Source organism: Chrysemys picta, chromosome 1 (genome assembly GCF_011386835.1).
Source record: "Chrysemys picta bellii isolate R12L10 chromosome 1, ASM1138683v2, whole genome shotgun sequence".
Lineage (NCBI taxonomy): Eukaryota > Metazoa > Chordata > Testudines > Emydidae > Chrysemys > Chrysemys picta.
Window position 1 is genome coordinate 5,443,420 of NC_088791.1, and position 20,700 is coordinate 5,464,119.

At 49.1% G+C, this 20,700-nt stretch overlaps 1 protein-coding gene across 1 annotated transcript in view; it reads left to right on the top strand.

Moving 5' to 3' along the window:
• Positions 1-19,434, top strand: part of LOC135972714 (interferon-induced protein with tetratricopeptide repeats 5-like) — a 38,108-nt gene extending 18,674 nt beyond the window's left edge. The window contains exon 3 of the mRNA XM_065551739.1: positions 8,541-19,434. The gene's annotated coding sequence lies outside the window, so the exon portion shown is untranslated. The remainder of the gene's footprint in view (positions 1-8,540) is intronic.
• The last annotated feature ends 1,266 nt before the right edge of the window (positions 19,435-20,700 follow it).

A 20,700-nucleotide genomic window follows, 5' to 3' on the forward strand; every position in this document is an offset into this window, starting at 1 on the left:
TCTCCCCAGTTTCCTGCCCAGAGAATATGAAGTGATTTCTTCCTTCCGGCCCAGAGAGAGAGAAAATCTCACTGGTGCTCTTCAGGGAACCTGTTTGGGATTTTGTTGTTTGCCTGTACACAGCAGGGAAGCCTTGTAACTACAAGGAAAAAATCAGAACTGTTTTTTCATCTAAAAGCCTTCGGTTCATCCCTACCTTCCACCACCAGAGGGCACTAGTCACCTCTCTGTTAATAGCAAATCCAAAGCCCTTGGAAGGAATCCCACTGATTTAAAAAAAATAATAATAATAAGACATACTTAGCTCATAGAACTGGAAGGGACCCTGAAAGGTCATCAAGTCAGCCCCCTGCCTTCATTAACCAAGTATTGATTTTGCCCCAGATTCCTAAGTGACCCCCTTGAGGGCTGAACTCACAAGCCTGGGTTTAACAGGCTAATACTCAAACCACTGAGCTATCCCTCCCCAATGGGCTGGGCCTAGAGTTTGGGAGCCACATCACATCCTTGCAAGCTCTTTATTGGCCCAATAGGGTTACCATACGTCCGGTTTTTCCCAGACATGTCCGGCTTTTCAGCAATCAAACCCCCGTCCGGGGGGAATTGCCAAAAAGCCAAACATGTCCGGGAAAATGCCGGCCGGGCACTTCCCCTCCTGCGGCGGCTCTGCTCCTCCCCTGACTCTTCAGCTCTGTTTAAGAGCCGAGCGCTACGGGCTTTGGGCAGCCCCCATACGTCCGGACCCTGCGCCGCCAGAGCCCGGGAAGGGAAGTGCCCGGCTGGGGGTGCAGGGTCCGGAGGCATAGGGGCTGCCCGAAGCCCAAGTGCTACCGGCTTCACGGTTTGCCGGGCAGCCCCCAGACCCTGCGCCCCCGGCTGGGCACTTCCCCTCCCGGGCTCCAGCTGCGCTGGGGAAGCGCCAGCCAGGGGCGCAGGGTTTGGGGGCTGCCCGGCAAACCATGAAACCGGTAGCACTTGGGCAGCCCTTTTCGCATGGCTGGGAGTGGGAGGGAGGAGGGGGCGGAGTTAGGGCGGGGTTGGGGAGGGGCTAGGGGTGGGAAATGGGCAGGGCCAGGGCCCCGTGGAGGGTCCTCTTTTTTTTTATTTGTTAAATATGGTAACCCTATTATTGGCAGCATTTGCTGTGCCGATCTCACAGGCCAGCTCCTATTGGTTTGGGATGTTAGGTTAGTCTACTCCTAGTTACACCTGAGCCACTCTGCACTGACGTAATTACGGAGGTTTTGGCCTGGCTTTTCCGAAAGAGAAAATCTGAGTCACCAGCTCCCTGCTTTAATCCCCGATCGACGCTCTCTGCTGATCACATTTGCTCAGGCCCCCGTCAGGCCTGTACTTTAAAGAGGCCCAATCAAGCTGCGTAGCCCCAGGAGTTAGGTTTTGTAAAATAAGAGAAGGGACCGGGCATTTAAAGAAGGCCGACTTTGGAACCCCAAACATGCCGGCGTTAGTGCAGGGGAACCAGTGACACGAGCACCGACAAAGTGAAACTGCCTGGTCGAGTTTCACTGTCCAAGCTCCGTGTGACGAGGCAACTATTGGCTCTGGCCCAGCTCTTGCAGCCAGAGTCCTGGGAGTGGACTTTTCCCCTCTGCCGAGCCGCACTGGGGTGACACAGTACAAGGGTCGTCCTGTGTGCTTGGGGCCACGGTTATTCATATCTTACTTTCACATTTATTTTGATTTGGAGAGAAAATCTCCTTCCATTGCGCCAAGTGCTTTCACAGTAACCAAAACAGCTTATGCCAAACACAGCCTTCAAGTAACTACAATTATATCCTGGATCAGGCCCCGCAAATGCCCCAAGAGAATCTGCTTCAATGCAGGAACAGGGCGGGAGGAGGCCTCTGACCGCACACCCCGATTTGTCACCTACCATCCCATACAGAGTATCATCAAACAATTACAACCCATGCTTGATGGGGCCCACATCCTGAAATAAATCTTTCCCGAACCCTCTCCTCTGGCCTTCAAACAACCCCCCAACCTCGCCAAGCTCACCAGAAGCAAGCTCCCCACAGACCAGGACCCACCAACTCAAAGCAGCCCCAGACCCTGCCAGATCAACAGATGCAGGGCCGGCCCACAACATTTTGGCACCTGAGGCGGGGAGCTCAAATGACGCCCCCAGACCCGCAACCTCCACCCCAAACTCCGCTTTGCCTCCAGCATTTATAATGGTGTTAAATATATAAACAAGTGTTTTTAATTTATAAGGGGGGGGGTCGCACTCAGAGACTTGCTATGTGAAAGGGGTCACCAGTAAAAAAAATTTGAGAGCCCCTGTGTTAGAAGTATGCGCAGAGCAACAAAAGCATTTGGAAAGAGGGTGGTCATCTCATTTGTGCACATATATTCCAGAATAGCCTTTGGAGTTAATCCTGCTGAAACGCATCTTGAAAGGGCTTTCAGTTTATCACCTAAATCACTCGCATCAATATCACGCATGTCCTCATGTGTCAACACTGTTTCTAGTGCCCTGCATTGCTGGTGTAGGCCTTCTTCGGGTACAGTGAGGAGTTTTGGAATATCATACAACACCCCAAATATACTGCTGTGTTCCTTGAGCTGCATGAAACGTTCTTCAACTGACTGTATTGCACAATCTAGCACCTGGTTAAAGAATTCAACTTTGAATTGTTGTTTGGGGTCTTTTATGGGATTATCCCATGCCTCGTCATCAAATTTCGTCTTCTTTGGTGACTCTTGTATTCTTGAATGGGTGGGAAAATAGCTTCAGTGTGAAGTTCTTCTGCCAACTTCTGTGCACTCTTCAGAACGTTTTGAAATCCCTCATCTGATCGGTAAGACTGTAGGTATGACTTTGCTTTGTCCAGTTGTTCCATTGCTCCAGATATATCAAGGTCAACACCTTGGTGTCTCATGCTTACAACATTTATTTCAAACAGTACATCATGCCACAACACTAATTTGAAGTTATGTATGTTTCTGGTGATTCCATTTCCCTCTGCCACTGTTCTCCCACAAACAGTTCCTGTCATAGCATTATCCTCCATAATGGCAACTATGGCATCATCTATCTTCCCAATTTAGTGTTTGATAGGCTTTATCGCCGCCACTCGACTTTCCCATCGTGTGGCACTCAGTGGTTTCAGAGTCAGAGGATGTTCCCAGATGTTGCTTCGAAATTTGCCATCGATGAGTTGATGCAGAGAAAAATACATAGATGCTTTGAATTACATTAAAAAATTCAGCAGCCTCACTAGAAGCTGATGCTGCGTTACTGACCACCAAGTTCAATGAATGAGAACTGCATGAGACCAAAAAAGCTCGAGGGTTTAACTCTCGGATCCGTGTCTGCACTCCTCTGTTCTTTCCACTCATGTTGGCACCATTATCGTAGCCCTGACCTCTCATGTCAGCTATTGCAATTCCTGTATCTTCCAACCTTTTAAGAAGCACATTTGTCATTCCAGCTCCTGTAGTATCATCAATGTCAATACATTCTAGAAAATGCTCTGACAGTCACCACTGCAGGGACATTTTCACTAGGTTCTGTTGTTGTGACAAAACGCACCATTCAAGTCATTTGTTCCGTATGGCTGATGTCAGGTGTGCAGTCCAGAATAACAGAGTAATATCTTGCTGACTTCAGATTTACCACAATCTTCTGTTTGACTTTTGTTGCCAGATTTCTAGACAGATTTGTCCAGTCCTTTGTTCCTGTAGAACCCAATGTGGCTGGAACATTAGACTGGAAGAGTTCGCAACAAAAACAGTATGCAGCATTCTGGGGTTTTGAGTACATAACCCATGGCCTCTCCACTTTGTCACCGTTGGGGATTTCACGCCAGTAATGTGTTGGATGGAAACTTCTGTTTTCATTTCACATGAAGTTTTTCACTTGCTGTGGCCCATGCCGTACAAGGAAGTCCCTCAGGCTACTGCTCAAGTGGGTCCACAGTCCTGGATCATCTAGACTTAAGGAACTAAACTCAGCAGCAGCTGTTTCTTGCGCCTCCACCACACTCTTCTCTGAGCTACACTTTTCTTCAGGAATGTGCATGGTTACATCCATTTGAGATGGAGATACGGATGCTGCAGTAGCTGCCAGGTCACTTGCACTCTGACTAACGGGAAGATCAGGCATCTCCTCACCACTCACATCCTCACTGGGGCCGGAAGGTTCACCGTGAACATTTGTGTCTATGTATCTCAGGAGAGCTCCTTCCTGCTTAGATAGAAAAGCTTCCTTTGCTTTCTTTCTGTTTCTGAATGCTGCCCCAGAGGGGCGTTTTCTTCTTTCACTCATGACTGCAGTTCTGTGCCAGCTAGAGTGGCTCTCGACACTTAACTGAAGGGGACAAATAAGCAGGCTGGTAGCAGGGCCTGAGTGAGGGAAGATATCAGCGTCTTAAGGGCCTGACTGGCTCCTACTACTTCCGTTGACTGCCTGTTCTCCTCAAGTGGGTTCAGGGAAGCAGCAGGAAACAGGAAGCTCCCTGAGAAGCTGGTGTTAATCAGTCCAGGCTCCCGGGGGTGCTGGAGAGATACATAAGAGGCTCCTCCTCCTCTCTCTTCCTGCAGCTCCTGCTGCTTTCTGTTCTTCCCTCTCCCCTTTTCTCCTGCCTGCCTGTTATGTCTCTTGTGCCCTCCTTCCTCCAGCACAGCGCTCCACCATCTCTGTGCATTGAGAGCAGAGAGAATACATATGCACCAGCAGCAGACACAATTTTCTACTCTCTGGGTCCTAGTGGTGCCCCCCACAGTCTGGCACCTGAGGCAGCTGCCTCAGTTCTCCTCATGGTAAGGCCAGCCCTGAACAGATGGAAAACCTGCAGACATATCTCCACTGCTACAATGCTCAACACCCCTCACAACACACCTTTCAAGATCCCTCAGTGACCGAGTTGTTAGCTGTCTGGCCTAGCGGTTGGAGCAAGAGTCTGGCCTCCCAGTTAGAGCTGAATCCAGATGGGCAGGTTCAGGAGCGAAGCCAAGGCTCGTAGCCTCGCCAAGAGTCCGAGACCAAAGCCTTAGCCGGCGTCGCAGTCAGGAGAGGGAGCCGAGGGTCTGAGCTGGGAGTCAGAGGTCAGGAAGGAGCTGCAGGCTGGGGCAGATACAGGCTGGGGGAGGCGCAAGACTAGAGGCAGTGGAGGCAGGGACAGGACCACGTGCAGCTGCGGGCTGGGAATGCATTGGGCAGCCACTGGGCCGCGGCTGCTATTGAGCTTAAGTATCAACCTGCAGACTCCTGCCGCCCGTCGGGTGGACCAGCTGCGCTCATTGGGTTGCCAGGAGACTGGCCCTGCTACAGGCTGTATCCTCCCAGCACAGGCACCTGCGAGGGGCCATAGGACATGGTTTCAGGGGTTATTTCTCATGGAAGGCACCTCCAACTTCTGGAGCATGGATGTTTTCTATCCGCTCCTACAATCGCTCTTCCAGTCCATAGCCCTCCCAGTCTATCAGATAAGAGAGTTGGCCTTGAACCTGCTCGGAGTCTAGAATTTCCAAGACCTTGTATTCCTTTTGGTCCTGGACAACTACGGAAAGTTGTGGTGAAGCAGAGCATCTGGGAAAGGGGTTCTCCACAGAAGGTTTCAGACACGTGGAAAATGAGGTGGACCTTCAAGGAGTCTGGCAACTGGAGCCTAAATGCTACAGGGTTAATTTGTTCCGCGATCTTAAATAGGACTAGGTACTAATTTAGCTGAAGGACGGGTGGATTTTAGGTGTTCTGAGGATAACCAGATGTTATCTTCTACAGATAAGGTTGGTGTGACTTGGCATTTTCAGTCGCCATGATGTCTGTGTGCCTCCTTGGAGGCTTCAACGTGTTCGGTAAGCTCTTGGTGGACCTGGTGAAAGTGGGCAACTACATCTGCTGTGGCAAGGACTTGGGAGTCTGGAGGTGCAGCCGAATGAAGTTGAGGGTGGAAACCGTAGGTTGCATAGAATGGGCTGTGTCAGCAGATGCATGGGTGGAGGAATTGTACGCAAACTGCATATGGCAGGAGGATCACCCAGTCAGCTTGGTGATAAGTGAGAGAGCCATGGAGGTATTGCTCGAGGATCCGGTTCGCTTGTTCTGCCTGCCTGTTGGTCTGTGGGCGATAGGCCAAGGAGGTAAGCGATTCCATTCCTAGGACTCTGCAAAGTTCACGCCAAAAACAGGAAGTGTATTGTGAACCTCGATCTGAGACTGCTCCGATGGAGCTGAAAAACACGATCTAGAAAAAGGCAAGTCACTCCCTGAGCAGTTGGGAGGGAGTGAATGGAAATCAAGTGTGCCATCGTAGGGAGGAGATCCACGGTGGTAAGGATGCTGGTGCAACCCTGGGAGTGTGTGGCTCTACAGTGAAGTCCAAGGATACCAAGGGCCATATGCGCCAATTTTCCCTGGCGCTGGTGGGTGTTCATGCCTCCATGGCCCTGCCCCGCCTCCACCCCTTCCCTGCCCCCATTCCAACCCCTTCCCTAAAGTCCCCGCCCCAACTCCGCCCCCTCCCTGCCCCTATTGGACCCCTTCCCCAAATCTCCACCCCAACTCTGCCTCTTCCCCGAGTGCGCTGCATTCCCCCTCCTCCCCCCTCCCTCCCAGCACTTGCCTCGCGAATCAGCTGTTTCGCGGCGCAAGCACTGGGAGCCAGGGGGGGAAAGCGAGCATGCGGTGCGCCCAGGGGAGGAGGCAGAGGCAGAGCGGAGGTGAGCTGAGACGGCGGGGCAGGGTGCTGCCGGTGGGTGATAAGCACCCACCAATTTTTCCCCGTGGGTGCTCCAGCCCCAGAGCACCCACAGAGTTGGCGCCTATGCCAAGGGCCAGAGGCGAGAAGGGGTGGGCAAAGGCTGGAGAAGACCTAGTGGCCTTACACATGGGCACAGATCTCATGAAGGAATATACCTCTCAACCTGGGCCGCCGGAAATTCTGCAGCACGAGGCCTTGGCTTTATTTTCTCTGAGGCCTTGGCTACACTTGCGAGTTGCAGCGCTGTGAAGCCGCCCCCAGCGCTGTAACTCACTCCCCGTCCACACTGGCAAGGCATTTGCTGCGCTGTATCTCTGTGGTTGCAGCGCTGCATGTACTTCACCTCTCCGAGAGGAATAGCGAGTATTGCGCTGCCGCTGCAGTGCTGTGGCGCCAGTGTGGCCGCCCAATGCGCTGTGAATGGCCTCCAGAATTATTCGGCAGTATCCCACAATGCCTGTTCTAGCCACTCTGGTCATCAAACTCTACTGCCGTGGCCTCAGGTAACCAACCATGTGACCGACCCTTTACATTCCCCGGGAATTTTAAAAATCCCCTTCCTGTTTGCTCAGCCCGGCGTGGCGTGGAGTGCTATCAGCAAATCTTTCCAGGTGACCATGCCTCCACGTGCCAAGCGAGCCCCAGCATGGAGCAATGGCGAGTTGCTGGACCTCATCAGTGTTTGCAGGGAGGAAGCTGTCCAGTCCCAGCTGTGCTCCAGCCGTAGGAATTACGATACCTTCGGGAAGGTATCAAAGGACATGATGGAAAGGGGCCATGACCGGGACGCCCTGCAGTGCAGGATTAAAGTGAAGGAGCTGCGGAGTGCCTACCGCAAAGCCCACGACGCAAACGGCCGCTCGGGTGCTCCCCCAGGACCTGCCGATTCTACAAAGAGCTGGATGCGATACTTGGGGTTAACCCCACCTCCACTCTGAGCACCACCATGGACACTTCAGAGCTGGTGCGGGGGGGGGAGGAAGAGGAGGAGGAGGAAAATGGGAGTGATGATGGTGGGCCGGATGGAGACACCCCAGAATCCCTGGAGCCATGCAGCCAGGAGCTCTTCTCGAGCCAGGAGGAAGGTAGCCAGTCGCAGCGGCCGGTACTTGGTGGAGGACAAACAGAAGAGCAGGTTCCCGGTAAGCGGGTTTTTTTTTTTCGGGAAGGAATTTTTTCGGAGCGGGCTCTTTGGGAGAGGAGGGTTAGGCATGCATGCCTAGATGCGGAATAGTGCATTGATGTGGTTTATCACATCGCAGTAATCGGCCTCAGTAATCTTCTCGAATGTCTCATCCAGAACGTGTGCAATGCGCTTGCGCAGGTTTATCGGGAGAGCCACCGTGGTCCTTGTCCCAGCCAGGCTAACGTGTCCGCGCCACTGTGCCGTGAGGGGCAGGGGGACCATTGCTGCACACAGGCAAGCTGCATATGGGCCAGGGCGGAAGCCGCATTGCAGTAGAAGATCCTCCCTTGCTTCCCAGGTCACCCTCAGCAGCGAGATATCGTCCAGGACGAACTCCTGTGGAAAATGTTGGGACAGTGTCCAGTATAGGTGCCCCCTGAAGCTGTTGGCTCTCCCCAAGGCACAGAAACCCAGAGGACAGTGCAGCCCTGAAACAATCAGTCCCCCTTACTTACCATTTTGAGGCTCCCGTGGGATATGTGTGCTCTGTTTCGGATGGGAAAATTATGCTATTGTGTAGACCCTGTGTGTTTTCTACTCCTTAAGTGCGGGGGGGGGGGGTGATCATTACTCTGTCTGGTATAAACAATGCTGCCTCTGTTAAATGTTGCATTTTGCCTATACAGTTGCATCAACCTTGAGACCTCAGCCGTCCCTCTTATCGCCTGCTCAGAGACTGCAAAGACTCAGGAAGAGACCGCGAAAAAGCAAAGAAGACATGCTGCAAGAAGTGATGCGGCAATCTATTAAAGAGAATGAGAAAGCACAGAACTGGAGGGAGAGAGAAAGCAGGATCCGCCAGGAAAACGCAGCGCACCGGCGGAAAAGCACTGATAGGCTCATAAGCATCCTGGAGCACCAAGCAGACGCTATCCAGGAGCTCGTAGCCATGCAGAAAGAGGAGCAGTACTGCAAACGCAAACGCCACCCCCCCTACAGCCCTTATCCCAAAGCTCTTTCCGTTGTGCCCCACTGTCACCTCCAACCCACTTTCCCCTACTTCCGTGTTCTTCACGACACCTGTTGCCTCCAACACCAGTATCTTCACCACCCAGCCCTGAAAACCACGACCCTTACCCTCTGCACTCAACCGCCATCACCATGCAGTATAGCTATCCTGAAGTGCAGCACTCACTGCACAGCCCACCCGACAGGACATACGTGAATCTGTGATTGTACCGTTCCCCACTCCACCCCCTTGTTTCTTTTCAATAAATGGATTCTTTGGCTTTGAAAACATTCTTTATTATTGCATAAAGTAAAAGACTCCCTAGCCCAGGAAATAAACAGGCACTGCAAGTCTGCTAAGCAGACACTGATTCCTAAAGATTGGAACTACTGCACTTCACTCCCATGCAGAGCACCAGATATCACTGCTGGTTTTCAGCCTCAAATTGCTCCCTCAAGGCATCCCTAATCCTTGCAGCCCTGTGCTGGACCCCTGTAATAGCCCTGCTCTCTGGCTGTGCAAATTCAGCCTCCAGGTGTTGAACCTCGGAGATCCATGCCTGAGTGAAGCTTTCACCCTTCCCTTCACAAATATTATGGCGGGCACAGCACGCGGATATAACCGCGGGGATGCTGTTTTCGGCCAAGTCCAGCTTCCCATACAGAGATCGCCAGCGGCCCTTTAAACAGCCAAAGGCACACTCCACAGTCATTCGGCACCGGCTCAGCCTGTAGTTGAACCATTCCTTGCTGCTGTCAAGGCTCCCTGTGTAGGGTTTCATGAGCCACGGCATTAACGGGTAAGCGGATCTCCAAGGATCACAATGGGCATTTCAACTTCCCCTACCGTGATCTTCCGCTCTGGGGAAAAAGTCCCGGCCTGCATCTTCCTGAACAGCCAAGTGTTCCGAAAGATGCGTGCGTCATGCACCTTTCCGGGCCAGCCTGTGTTAATGTCAATGGAACGCCCATGGTGATCCACAAGCGCCTGGAGAACCATAGAGAAATACCCCTTCCGATTAACGTACTCGGATCCTAGGTGGGGTGGTGCCAGAATAGGAATGTGCTTCCCATCTATCGCCCCTCCACAGTTAGGGAACCCCATTTGTGCAAAGCCATCCACTATTTCCTGCACGTTACCCAGAGTCACGATTCTTCTGAGCAGGATGCGATTAATGGCCTTGCAAACTTGCATCAACACGATTCCAACGGTCAACTTTCCCACTCCAAACTGGTTTGTGACCAACCGGTAGCTGTCTGGAGTTGCCAGCTTCCAGATTGCAATAGCCACCCGCTTCTCCACTGGCAGGGCAACTCTCAATCTCGTGTCCTTGTGCCGCAGGGTGGGGGCGAGCTCCTCACACAGTCCCATGAAAGTGGCTTTTCTCATCCGAAAGTTCTGCAGCCACTGCTCGTCATCCCAGACTTCCATGACGATGTGATCCCACCACTCGGTGCTTGTTTCCCGAGCCCAAAAGAGGCATTCCACGGTGCTGAGCATGTCCGTGAATGCCACAAGCAATTTCGTGTCGTACGCGTTACGCAGCTCGATAGCATCGTCGGACTCCTCACCCTCACCCTCACTCTCACTTTGGATCTTAAGGAACAGTTCGACAGCCAGACGTGATGTGCTGGCGAGACTCGTCAGCATACGCCTCAGCAGTTCGGACCCCATTTCCCGCAGATAGATCACGCTGCACAGAAACCGTTGAAAGATGGCGCCAAAGGTGGACGGAAACAAAGGGATTTCTGGGATGCGAAGTGATGCATCACGGGGCATTGGGACAGGACCCTTAATCCCCCGCACCCACTCCCCCTTCCCACAACCCACGGCGCCAGAATGGGAAAAGGTGCTCTGTGGGATAGCTGCCCATAATGCACCGCTCCCAATAGCGCTGCAATTGCCGCACAAGTGGCCACGACCGTGCGCTGGGCAGCTGTCAGTGTGGACAGACTGCGGCGCTTTCCCTACTCAGCTGCACGAAGTCAGGTTTAACTCACAGCGCTGGACATCTGCAAGTGTAACCGAGGCCTGAGTCCCTGCCTATGTTCTCTCCCCAGCCCCCAGGGATTCCTGTTTTACAGGCTCATCTAAGGACTTCCAGATCCTTAGTTTAATCACCAGCCCTTTCTTCTCTTAATCACCGGGCCTCTGTTTGTAAACAAAACCCTGACTCCCTGCCCCAGGGGCACCGCTCCTCTGCAGAACTTACTGTGCTGTAGTTAAGAACTCCACTGACAGGAGCTGGCACCCTCCTGTATGAAACAGGGGGCCTGCCCCCCATGCCCTCCCTAAATGGTGCCCCTGGGTCCTGCAAAGTATTGTCTTGGGTCAAAAACGGGCTGGAAGACAGAAGCAAAGAGTAGGACTAAAGGGTCAGTTTTTCTCCTGGGCAAAGGCTAACAGTGGGGCTCTGTACTAGGTCCTGTACTACGCTCTGAAAAGGAGACTGAGCCGTGCGATAGCAACACGTGCAGATGCCACAGCGAGTTCGCTCGGTCAGAACTGCACTGTATTCACCTAGGATGGTCTCTGGGGCACCGGCTGGCGAATGAAGGTCAATGCTGATAAATGCGAAGTGAGGCACATTGGAGGGAAACATTTAACCTACTCAGACGGTGTCCAGGGCTCTGCACAGACTGTCTCAACCCAAGCACGGGAGCTGGCAGCATTGGGACCGCTCAAGGGACAGCGGCCGTCAGAAAAGCAAACACGAAGCTGGGCTGCGTAAGGAAAGGGATGGTGGATAACCCAGGGAATGTCGTAGTGTCTGTATCTAAATCAAAGATTCAGCCTCGCCTGGATACGGGGTGCAGGTCCCCCCCAGCCCAAAGGCTATCGCAGGGCTGGAGGGGGGGTCAGAGAAGAGCAACAAGAATGAGTGTGGCCTGGACGAGAGGAAAGGGCTGCTGCTGGACTGTTTGCACGACTCAGAAAGGACTAATTGCCACAGGCTTGGGGCCCTGGACACCTCTCAATCAAACCCAGGCAGCACCGTCTGCAGTGTGACACCCCGCAGGGCGCGTTCTCACCAGGGCAAGCCCCCTTGGCTTCAGCACCTGCTGGGTCTGACCTCGGAGCATTCAGCCCCCCTGTTCCACGCGCCCTGCAATGAGTCCACCTGGGAGAAGCCTCACACGCCCCCCCAAAGGAGAATCATGCATCCCAACTTCACAGTCAGCAGTGACTCCCAGCCAGCAGCGCTGTAAAACAGAAGGGTTTATTAATGGTCTGGAGCACAGCGTAGGAAAGTTCTTTGTTAGCACAGAACCCAGAAAGTTACCGCTAAGTCCATCTGGTCAGAGCCCGGGCTCTCCCCCCTGAGACCCCAAACCACACAGTGTCCTGCTTCCAACAGTTGCCCCTCCTCTGTCCTTTGTTGAGTTTCCCATCAGGCAAAACTGGTCACCTGGCCTCCACCTCTCTTTCTTTGTTCTCCAACTAGTTGTAGCCCCCCGGCCATCAGTTGCTAAGTCACAAACTATACATCCATTATCTGGGTCCAAGCAGCTAGGCGGCCGTCACACCTGATCCTCTAGGGGTCTCTGCAGAGATCAAACACCCTTGTCCCACCACCGGGTGAATCATGCAACACATAGGGAAAACCGAGGCATACAAAACATGAAGAAAATACCCCACTTTGTCACATTAACACCACACCCAAGGCTCTTTCAGGCCCTTTCCTCTGGGCACAGGTTATGAATTCAAACAATAACTCGCCAAGTGACACAACACACAGTCATTCTGGGTCCGACCCAACACAGGCGGCAGGGGCCCAACGTCTTTCACACTGTATCTCCTTCCCAGTCCAGTCACAGCCACCAAACCTCCCCCCAGTTGAGCCACTGGCTGGCTTTGATAATTACTTGTGAGTGACAGTGCATTAAAGCAGCCCCGGGCGCCCTAGCTCACTCCCCGTCCACACTGGCAAGGCCCGTAGAGCGCTGTATCGCCGCGGCTACAGCACTGCTGCTACTCCCCGTCAGCAAGTGGAATAACGTTGGCTGCGCCCCCGCTGCAGCCAGTGGTGTAGCCAGGTTCTAACATCTGGGGGAGCGAATGCAAAAAAAGGCACCACTCGACATATCAAATTACTAATTACATAGTTTTAAATTCGTTGTACATATTTATTTGTACTTAAAATAAAAACACAAGAATGATCCTGCCAAGGAAGGGTTTGCACAGCCGGCATTTCACAGGAGAACTTTAGATTATACTTAGATATACTTTAGATTCTAGAAAGTAAATGACAGAATACAGTAATTTATAATTATCACAGGTTTAAAAAAAAATACTGGCCATTTTTTCCAGTTACTAATTTCATTTTAAAATCAATCGATGAAATGCACTTTATTTATAATAGATCGTAATACTAAAGCCACCAAAAAGGCATGACAAATACAAGTTTTATGAGAATTGGTGAGCAAAGATCTCATAGCTCTTTGGGGTTGGACAAAGCAGTAATTTCCCTTAAAGTAGCTTTATTCATGGTTTTTTTTTTTAAAACAAAAGACATCTCTATGACACAGGTTGGCAGTCTAACATTTTTGAAAAACTGAGTACTGAAAGTTAGAGTTTTTAAGACACACACACACACACACACACACTCACTCTCTCTCTCTCTCTCTCTCTCTCTCTCTCTTCCTGCTTTCCTATCACCAATCCTGTTACTACAGAGAGGGGGGGGATAGCTCTGTGGTTTGAGCATTGGCCTGCTAAACCCAGGGTTATGAGTTCAATCCTTGAAGGGGCCACTTAGGGATCTGGGGCAAAATCACTACTTGGTCCTGCTAGTGAAGGCAGGGGGCAGGACTCAATGACCTTTCAAGGTCCCTTCCCATTCTAGGAGATGGGATATCTCCATTAATTTTAAATCTAGACATCCCGTAAAATAGCTAGTTCCACATTGTTCTTCGAACCTCAGATCAGTGAAATGCAACTGTTAGGTCCAAGGAAAATGGAGTATAGAACAGGTTGTTTGGCCAGCTTAGCCAAAGTTAGGCTAACTGTAGTTGCTGGGCCATTCCTGTCTCTCTGTGAAACATGAGGACATGCTTGCTTGGGCTTCAAAGAATGAGATAAAGGGGGGGCCGTATTCTTGTACCAAATGTACTAGGAACAGTTTGTTTGGACATATGGAGACTTGCAGTCTTCACTCCCTGTTTCTGTTCTTAACTCCCTACTTTCTAGTGCATGACGAAAAAGCTGATAAGAAGCTGCTGAGGAATCATGAACTGTTTGTACTGTCAAAGAACATAGATATGCATGAATATTAGAAGCTTTTAACTAGTAAAGGGGGGTTTGGGGGTTTTAAGTTGCTTAACTATGACGCGACGGGACTGTCTATATAATCTCACTAGTTGTTGTAGAGGTGTGCTGGTTCTCCCTGGAGACGGGCCGCTCTCTATTGTTGTGTGCACTCTTCAATAAAGAGCTTGTATTGGACCTTGCTGGTGTTGCCTGTCTCTCACTCTGCGGTCAGACAACGAACCTTGCTGTCTGGGTTAAAAAGTCCCCGACAAATTTGGCGACTCCGCCGGGACTCGTCTGACTCTCCGGTGCGGGATCAGACTCCGAAGCAACGCAGCGCGCATCCTCTGGCTTCGAGGAGCCTTGCCCGGTAACCTGATCCCTGCATCGGCGATAAGGCGAGTTCTGTGAACCAGCTGAAGCCCGTAGAAACCCAGCAATATCCACCTACCCGTTGAGTAGGATCCAGGTCTTCGGGGTTTGAGTCCCTGGGGAGGTCAGGTCTTTGGGGTTCGAGTCCCTGAATAAGGTAAGCGATCACCATAAAGGGGTTAGAGTCCCCGGGAAAGGGGTTAGAGTCCCCAGAGAGGGGTTAAAGTCCCCGGAGAGGGGTTAGAGTCCCCGGGAAAGGGGTTAGAGTCCCCAGAGAGGGGTTAAAGTCCCCAGAGAGGGGTTAGAGTCCCCGGAGTAGGGTTAGAGTCCCTACAGGCTAAATGGGACAGTTTGGCAGCAAGTGCCCGGGGGACGCCCCATTGTCTCTGGTACTTAGAAATTGGAAGGAAATCTCTGGAACAACCGGTTTGACTAAATCTAAATGAGAAACTTATGCCAAATTCAATGGCCTTCCTTTACTACTCATTTGTCCCCGACTAAAGACTGGCCAAGGTGCAGAACCTTTTCTGTTGACAGGATGGATTCCCTCAGGAATATCCTGGTGGATCTTAGACCGGGAGAAATGGATTATTTATTTGTATGGTATAACTATAAACCAAAAGAAAAACTGCTTTCGGCCCCAGCTGGCTGTGAAAAAATATAGACAGAGGCAAACCAAAGGCAGTACAAGTTACAGTGCTGAGATTACATTTGCAAAGCTTAACTGTCCAGTGAGATCCAACAGTCTGCCTTTGAGACCCTGGAGCTGGTGTGGTTTGGGGACGCTGAAGAAGCCCCAGGCAGCTGGCCTGGACTGGAATCTCTGACGCGGCAGGAGACCCCAAGGTGTAAAAGAACAGCCCTCCCAAAAGTGAGAAGTTAACTCTATAGTTGCTAGAGAGAATTAAGCAGTGAAACTTAGTAAGAATTTCTGTAAGTAATCCAGGCAAGAAGTTATTTAAGTGGAATTATTCGACTATGAATACGTTAGTCTAATTTGCTGAAGAACACTCCTGCTGTGTACAATCTGTATTTTATAAGTTTAAGATGAATTGGTATTGTTTAAAGTTGCAAAACCGAGAATACTTTTGCCAGGCACAGGAAACTAGTGTTGTTTAAGGTATTTAGCATTTAATCCTTAAAGTGACTTAATGCTACAAGATTTAAAATGTTTTAAATAAAGACCAAAAGTTGTGGCTGCAGCAGGGTAGTCAAAGCCAGAAGAATATAAGATTTAAATTTGTTTTTGGGTAACAAAATAGCAGATAAAAGATCTGGTATAGAGAAAGAAAGACAGTGCCCCTGGCTCTGTGTAGTGAAGCTGTCACTTTGCTGTGGGGGCATGGAGATTTTGTAAGCATAAAAGAAACAGTTACATCTTGTGTAGAAATTGATGTGGCTAGTGTTGTGGAAATTGAATTGTGGAGAGGATGTGCATTTTCCCCAGAATATGTGCAGTGTATATTGTAGCAGAGGTAAAAGAAATGCAAACCTGCCAATATAGGTTGTGTTGTCTTTTTCAGAACACTGTGCGTTTGAAAGCAGGAGTTAGAAGTAAAAGGCAATCAAAAGTCTGGGAAAGTTATTTGTGTCTTTTTTTAAAAGTAAGAATCTTTAAGCTGTGGATAGCTTTGGATCTGGAAGCAAGCCAGAGAGCATCTGTATTAATGCAATTTTCTAACTAATAAGGTAGAAGCCACTGAAACCTGGGCTGCCTATAAAACAAATACAAAGAAATATGGAGTAATTCCTCTGTTTTGCCTAAAATCAACAAAAGTATGTGTATATAAAGGAAATATTTTAAGTAATGTCTTTTAAATCATCAGAGAAAACGGATGCCAGCTGAACAGCATTCAACGTACCATGCATTTACTGGTACAATAAGAATTATTTTTGTATTCTTTGTCCTGTCTTGTGGTGTTTGTCTTGTGACCAGAATTGTTGTGTTTAATATTTTCATAAGACAGTCTAGTTCAAAATTAAATAAAAGGGTTAAATAAAAAAGCAGATACTTGTTTTATTCAACTTGAAATACAAAGTGTTTGGATAAATCAAAAAAAATGTGATATACTAAAGTCTAATACATTTGCTTAAGTAAAAAAAAAAAAAGGCTTCATTGGTCAAATCTTTTAATTGAAAAAAAAAAATGTTGTTAAAATTTGCATATCAACAGTCTTTGGAAGCAAGGACATGGAAGGTTAACCCACTCCCCATATTGCACATGGGATCCTTCTGGCTACCTCAGATTTCTAGCCAGAGGGCTGGGGAGGGAGGAAAGCTATTGGACACCTGAGGTTGTACCAAGTGGACTCCTCAAAAGTGGGTGTGCTTGTCCTGGTTTGTTGCTCCAAAGCTCTGTAATAAAGTTATTTTACTGGAAGGGTGTACATGGCATACATTGAATAATAAGACTAATGTACTGTATAATGGCAATGTGTATGTGTTCATTGTTGGGAAAAGGTGTATGAGTGAAAAGTGGAAGTTTCCTTTGTAGGTTAAAAGAAGCCAAGAAGGAAAGAAGGAAAAAGAACAGAACGAGTTAACTAGAAAAAAAAAAAGCTAGCAAGCTCAGTCTAAAGATAAGATACTGGCCCATCCAAGGGCACTGTCCACAGCTAAGACTTGGCTGACAGCCAAGAAAAGGGGGGCCTGAATGTGCCCAAGCAACTATGAGATCTGCAAAACACTGCCAGGCATTAATGAAATGTGTTAGATTTTTTTCACAGGTAAAGAAGCACTACCTAAAAACAGTAGCAGTCCTGCCATTCATTGAAACCAGGAGACTGAGTCTACGTAAAGTCCATCAACGAAAGACTGCTTTGACTCCATGCTGGAAAGGCCCTTTCCAAGTCCTGTTAACCACCAACACTGCTGTGAAGTGCCAAGGACTGCCTACCTGGACCCATGCTTCTCACTGTAAAAAGACCCCTCCACCTCGGGAGGACTCTCCGACTGATGATCAGCCTATTCCTCCTTCTAACTCTGCTGTGCCTTCTGGACAGCAGGGAAAAGGAAAAAAAAGACAAGGTGAAGTGCTAGTAACCTCTCCCTTGTCCACTGACAGACCTACTGTGCCTCTGGATTTTTCTAGAAGAAGCAAAACCATTACAGGGTGATGTGCTAGTAACCTCTCCCCTGTATGATGCTAAACCACACTGTTTCAGGAAAAGAGAAGAAGGAACACTTGCTTCACTGAAACCACAAAGTCCAGGAATTCCTGACTACAAGAGACATTAAGAACTGACCCTGGTGAAGAAACAAAGAATTATACACTGGCAGGAAGAAACTTGTGGGACCCATGCTTGGGAATGTGGTATTGATTGGATTTGGGGGTTTATTCTACAGGCTGCGCCCTGTGTTTTGAATGAGTCCTTCAGCATGTATTGCCCTCCCTAATTGGATTTTAAATGCAAAAGGGGCTGCTATTAGATTAGCACAACAGAGGCTTGGGTTATTTCCTCTAGAAAGAAAAGAGACTTAACCGGATCCCTATAAAATAAGGCCAATAGTACAGCAGCAGTTTAAAATATTTTTAAGAACCAAAAACATAATAAGAAATTAGGGCAACTAAAGAAGGCCACAAGCCTTATTTGTGGAGCACAGCTAACCCAGGTACAGGCTGGAATTGGTGAGTTACATGTTATCTCCGCCCTTAGTTCTATGACCCAAAAGTTGCTGATAGAGATGGTATTGAATATCACTGAGGCTGGGAAGGCATTGCAGTGGGATCTAGCATGTTCAGGCTTGGCCCACTGCCCTTACAGACACATCAGGAGTACCATCTGATCTGTGGCCATAAAGAAATACTTGGAGACTTCCTTGTGAAAGTGCGGACATTCTCAATGCTCCTTCCAAGCATATGGACCGGTTAGGGAGGTGTGGGCTCCCACATACCGAATTCTGCCGGGTCCATGGGGAGGATGCATGTGGGATTGGGTAATTCACCGAGACATCTGGGAAATTAGACTAACGCCGATGCCCTGGTGGACTTGGCAACCGCACAGAGAAAACTAAGGCAGATGGTTCTCCAGAACCACTTGGCTCTAAATATTTTACTGGCCTCTCAGAGAGGAACATGTGCATTAATTGGACAAGAATGCTGTGTGTATGTCCCAGACGTTTATAATGCCACTTGGGAAAGAGCAAACCACCTTATGGAGGTAGCAAAGGACCACGAGGGAAGCGAATTGAATCCTAGTGGAGTAACTTGTTCAATTGGATTCCCGATATAGGTGGTTGGCTCCATAATGTACTCCGAAGCGCCATTGTAATTATATGTGGCCTGCTAGCTTTGTATGTTATGATAAAGATTGGATGTTGGATGGGCACCAAGATGTGTTCTGTCCAAAAGTAATCAACTCCCAAGCTTACCACTCATAGCGGTCTCATAGCAGTTAGTTGTCCCAGGAGTCCCTTCGAGGTACTCCAGGGACAAAGGGGGGACTGTTAGGTCCAAGGAAAATGGAGTATAGAACAGGTTGTTTGGCCAGCTTAGCCAAAGTTAGGCTAACTGTAGTTGCTGGGCCATTCCTGTCTCTCTGTGAAACATGAGGACATGCTTGCTTGGGCTTCAAAGAATGAGATAAAGGGGGGGCCGTATTCTTGTACCAAATGTACTAGGAACAGTTTGTTTGGACATATGGAGACTTGCAGTCTTCACTCCCTGTTTCTGTTCTTAACTCCCTACTTTCTAGTGCATGACGAAAAAGCTGATAAGAAGCTGCTGAGGAATCATGAACTGTTTGTACTGTCAAAGAACATAGATATGCATGAATATTAGAAGCTTTTAACTAGTAAAGGGGGGTTTGGGGGTTTTAAGTTGCTTAACTATGACGCGACGGGACTGTCTATATAATCTCACTAGTTGTTGTAGAGGTGTGCTGGTTCTCCCTGGAGACGGGCCGCTCTCTATTGTTGTGTGCACTCTTCAATAAAGAGCTTGTATTGGACCTTGCTGGTGTTGCCTGTCTCTCACTCTGCGGTCAGACAACGAACCTTGCTGTCTGGGTTAAAAAGTCCCCGACACAACTTTGCATTTGAGATACTATATGACTGTAGTACATTTTGCACTGCCTGCATCTACACTGACATCAGAAGAGGAGAAGAGGACAAGACTGTCCCTAGCATATATGATTTTTTAAAAAAAGGCAAGACACACCCACCTGTTATCAATGCAACAAGAAGGGAGAACAGTAGCTGGGGCCAAGAGAAGATGCAATGAATCCCTCCTGTACCCACGACTGATACCTGAGAAGCATCAGTCACTCTGCAGATCAAAGAAAGGAAGAGCAGCCAGTATTCAGACAGGTAGGATCCTTGGAGAAGTGCACGTTCTCAGTAAACTGTAGCCGTTTCCCAACAGAGTTTTCTTCTGGACTTATTTATGAAGCAAAAATTAAGACTAGGAGTCTGACTTAAATTATGTACATTTTCCATTTTAGTTAACTGTGGAACTATTGCAGCTTTTATTTTACTCCTGCCTTCATAAAAAGCTACAGCGTTAGAACCGATAATTACAGAGAGTAAAGTACACGCTTTAATAGAATTAGGACCAGGCCACCCAAGATGAAAACTACACCATGGAAGAGTCCTACAACCCGGTATTTGAGGCCAATCCCTTTATCAATGGACTCCTCAACCAAAATGTGAGGAAGGAGAAGAGTACACCCTCGAACTTTTGACAATAATTCAAGGTCAGCCAGCCACCAAGAAGACCAGCACCATTCATATTCTGGTTTTGGATAAAACACCCGATCTTGCCTACGTCATAGAACCCTTCCTCCCTCCAAGCCCACACCCCACTACACCCTTTAGCAATAACGTAATCATTAACCAAGTTCCGAATCAGTAATCTTTCTTCCCAATTTAGTTTTAACAAAAAAAGCTGTGACGTAAGTAGCTATGGGAGATAACAGTGCAACTACGAGGTACCGGTGGGGGAAAAGTGTACTAGTAATGTAGTAATGTCCTGGATATACTGGTCTGTTAAGTGTTATTGCTTTTCATATGCTCATGCAAACACTGTAATAGAGTATTAATGTCCCAATGTACTGTAGCTTGTTTTAACTTACCGTAATACTAGAAGTGGTGCATGTGACGCTCTCTTAAAAGCTGACGCTGCAGCAGTGATGTTCCCAAGCCAGCGTGCGTAGGGCTGGGGGTGGGGAAGGGGAGTGCATCTAGGTATAAGTAACATCTCTCACACCAAACAGGAA